Consider the following 4,406-nt stretch of genomic DNA (forward strand, 5'->3'; position numbering starts at 1 on the left):
ATATATGTATGTGTGTTTGGTTAAATATACATAATAATTACACACACACACATATATTATGCAAAAAATAACTTTTATTTTGTATGCGATTAATCACGGTTAATCGCGATAAACTTTTGCCCAGCACTAATATACACATGTAAACATTTCTTAAATATATACAGTACATGCATGTGTGTGCATTTATCTGTACAAAATTATAATACACAGTTCATACACATATATAACTTTTATTCTGCTATAGATTAATTGTGATTAATCGATATGCATCCCTATTGTGAAGCCATGTAAAGGTGCATTAAACGAAGATTGTCACGTGGCTTGTCATTTCATTTTGTTTAATTTTAATTTTCAGGTTCAGTGTCCCACACCATCCACTCATCCTCTGAGCTGCTATCATCCAATGGAGACCTCAACCTGAAAAAGCACCGGTGTAATGATTGAACCAGATCGGTTTTGGTACTTCAAAGTTCTCATAATCCGGTGAAAAAGCTGCGAGGTGCCCCGAGATACCCTGAACATCTCCTCAGGTTTTGCACACAAAGACAAAGCTCACCAGAAGGTCTGATTCAGCCCTTTGATGCCACATTTATTTGGCCGCATTTTTATGTATAATGTGTATCTAAACCGTTTGAGCCTTACTTTAAAGAACTGAAAGGAAATCCTGCTGAAATAACCCTGGAGTCTGAGTGGTCTTGCTAAAGCATCAGTTGACTCAACAGGCTCAGCTTCCAGGTCTTCAATAACACGGGAACAGAAAGCACCAGGTCAATCTCGGGATAAATCTTGAGAGGAACGAAAGAGCCAGTGTAAGCAAAGAAGATCCTATCAAATTCATATTTTCTGAGCTGAATGCTAATATTTGGTGATAGTTATCGATAGATGGACTTTCAGATTACTACTTTGGATTGATTTAAATGCACGAAGAGATCGAGGCTGAGATGAGAAAGCTTCCCTTAGTACAGCTAAGTCCTGAAGTATGAATCTATCAAACCTGCTTTTAAGTGTGCGAATTCTCATTTTTCCTTTTCAGAGACTGAAAGCGAATGGGAAAAATCGACAGAATCGCATCCGCGTGAAACTCGCAGAAGATGAAGAAAAGTTTAAAAGAAACGTGCAATATTCCCTATGCCTGCGCGGAAGAAAGGCAAGTTGGTTGTCAAGTTTCCAAGGGTATTCTTTTCAGTGTGTAAAGTGTTGTTCTGGTAAACTAAAGCGAAGGGAACCATTCACAGAGATGAAAGGACGCACAGCGGTATCAAAGGGCTTGCTGCAGACCCAATCTAGCCAGGCTGATTTCTGGATTTTTCTATAATGCGACACATGAAACACTGGAGCAGGTGATGGAGGAGATCTTTCAAATCCCACCCCCTCGTGCGTTTGCGGGTCAGCGGGCCGCTCTACGGGGAGGAAGCCATTTTGTACGATGGGAGATAATGGAACGCTGTGTATCTATATATCTCTAAAATATACATGTATATATGTTTGTAATAAGTCTTGCACTTCCAAAATATTAAATTAACAATAAAAAGTCAAATCTTTACACCACCGGCTATCTCTCTTTAGCAATGGATGGCTTGCTATCTCCCCACCCCCCCAGCATTAAGATGGATGTGTGCTGCGCCTTTCTGACTTATTCGAATCTGTGCCGCAGACGTCCAATTTTTATCACCTCAGAGGTGGAGATTCACAGCAGACCTGCAAATATGAAAAGTACATTTGTGCTCCATTCCGGTTTATTCCCATCTGCCTGGAGTGCCGGCAATATTAGAAAGCACAGCAATTTTGGGCCGTATTTCTGACCGAGCAGTTTGAATCTGGCCCATCTGCAGCCCATTAAATTATATGAAATCACTGGTATTTTTCAAATACATGCCATGTTGAAAACTGTTAATAAATCTTCGGATGAACACCGCAGAGGCGAGAGAGCAGTAGTTACGTAAATATGAGTGTTTCGTCGAGGTGATTTTGGCCTGTCAGTGGAAATTGCTCCGGTCCGATAATGATGAGGTAAAATGGGCGGAATTAGGGTTGAATTAGAGGGGCTACGGTCGTTTTTGCTGTCGCTTGCTGATTTTTAAGGCTTTTAGGTTTCACTGGGTTGGATCTCGGGTTTGTACAACTGCAGCAAACTTGGAAAGCATTTCATTAGCTATTTGCTGTTTCTCAGTGGCTAAGCTTAGACCTCATCTATTCAGCAGTCTTTGTTTTATTGCTGTCTCCATGATGTCCTTATAGTTAAGATGGAGCAATATATTAAAATATAACTTTCCAACATTTCATTTTTGTTCCCACATTAAAAATTTCACATGTACATATTTCACTCAGCTCTTCTTACTTATATCTTTCTGGTTTCTAGAAATACACATCAGATAAAAGCTTTTAGAAACCTACATAGGCCTTACAAAGAAACTAAGGTACAAAACAGTACCTTTTCTGTCGCTGAGGTGGTACCCTGAGGTTATATTTTGTCCCTTTTACACATATACAAAACATAATACAATGTTGTACTTTAAGGATGTATTGTGTACCTTTAAAGGTACAGTTAACTGTGTTGTACCCCTAAAATTTTTATTGGTACAAAATTGTTCCTTAACCCCTTAAAATTCCTAAAAAAAGGCTAAAGAAATACCTAAAAAAGAAAACACAAATTGTACCTGCTGTCTTGATTGTATCTTAAAACGGTTTACATCATTCGAATCATAAGAATCTTAGCTTTCCAAAGATATGTGACATGTTTAGCTTTTTATTTTTTAGTTGTATGTACAATATTGTAGTCCAAAAGGTAACATAAAAAAAAAATGAACTTTTGAGGGTACCACCCCAGTGACAGAATACAGTTTTATAATTTTTTTTATATTTTTTATTTTTGACAGTGTGCAAGCTTCTCTTTGTGACCATACAGGCTTCATGCCAGTTCAGCTGTGTGACAATTTTGTCTGCCACCTGCAGAGGGTGATGTTGTCTTTAACATGAACCTGCTCGGTTCTCCATGAACACATTTTGAACTCATATACTACTCTTAATGTTCACGCACAGTATGCAAATATGATGTATTAATGGCTTAGGCCCAAATAAACAGCTACATTTGCCGAAATTTGCAGTGTATAACAAAGTACGCAGTAATGTATCCAACAGTGTAAAGTACACATACATTTCCATTACCAGAATGATTACTGGAATAGCTATTTTCTTTCTTTCCCATTATTGGATTGTTTGATGTGTTTTCGGTCTTGATTTAAAAGGGATAATTTACCTAAAAATGTTGTTTCAAAGCTGTACTGTACTTTACTTTGTTCTGCTGAACACAAAGGAAGATATTCGGAATCGAGCAGGAAGCAAGAGCACTATTGACTTTCATAGTAGAAAAAAATAGTATGGAAGTCAATGTTGCTCTAAACCAAAAGAAAAAAAACAGAAAGTTGTGTTATAGTCACGCAAAATTATATAAATTTTTTTGTGTCCATGGCATGAAATAGCTTTTTTCATGACACTCGCACAAATTTCTATACATAGTTTCTCGTGTTCGTGGCACGACTTCTTTTTCGTTTTATTCGTGTTGGTTTCTCGTAGATTTTTCCTATTTTCTTACCATTGTTGCTTGGGGTTGGGGTTAGAATCACTTTCAGTTAAATTTTTTTTACATCCTAACCCAAACCCCAACTATAACCCCAACTCCATGCGACAAAGATTTAAAAATAGGGGAAAAAAAGAGAAAACAATACATAAAAAGACACGAAATAGAATGTCGTGCCACGGACATGAGAAACTATTTATAGAAATTTGTGCGAGTGTCACGAAAAAGACGTTCATGCTCAATGCATGATAAAAGGTAGCCTGGCTAACACCAGACCAGTCTCATAGAGAATGAGAAGTGGTCTGGGAACCATATGCTAATTTTCTTGTATTTGAGGCTTGGTTTACGAATGCCCAGAGCCGTTTATTGGGTGCTACAAATGTCTATCATATGTGTCTGTACGTAGCTCATAGCCAATCGTTTCAATTATACCAGATGACGCATGTAGAGCGACATCAATTCAAAACGACTTAACGACTTTTATCGGTTCGTGTGCACACAGCTGAAAGCTATGCAACTTAACCGGTAACTGTATATTTTGATATTGAAAAGCAACACATTTTAGTGGCACTGTGACAACCACAGTACAGGCATAATGACAATATGATAAATACCACTATAAGTTAATTGTACTTTGTCGACGACGATGCCTAGCAGGTTGGACCTATAAAACTCTGTGGTTATCATGTCTTGCCATATCCAAACATCCTTATTGGATATGACATTGTTTAACGGCAAAAGTTGCTCTTTTTTAAATAAACGTGCGTTCAAAGGTACTTAGAACACTATCTAAAGCTGCATAAAAAAAAAACTTTTCGTCTGTTGCCGT

At 37.7% G+C, this 4,406-nt stretch overlaps 1 long non-coding RNA gene across 1 annotated transcript; it reads left to right on the top strand.

Moving 5' to 3' along the window:
- Positions 1–388: 388 nt before the first annotated feature.
- Positions 389–1,580, top strand: LOC135744005 (uncharacterized). Its single transcript, XR_010530643.2, has 3 exons — positions 389–562; positions 650–809; positions 1,034–1,580. It is a non-coding gene; the product is annotated as an uncharacterized lncRNA (long non-coding RNA).
- Positions 1,581–4,406: the final 2,826 nt, after the last annotated feature.

Source organism: Paramisgurnus dabryanus, chromosome 2 (genome assembly GCF_030506205.2).
Source record: "Paramisgurnus dabryanus chromosome 2, PD_genome_1.1, whole genome shotgun sequence".
Lineage (NCBI taxonomy): Eukaryota > Metazoa > Chordata > Actinopteri > Cypriniformes > Cobitidae > Paramisgurnus > Paramisgurnus dabryanus.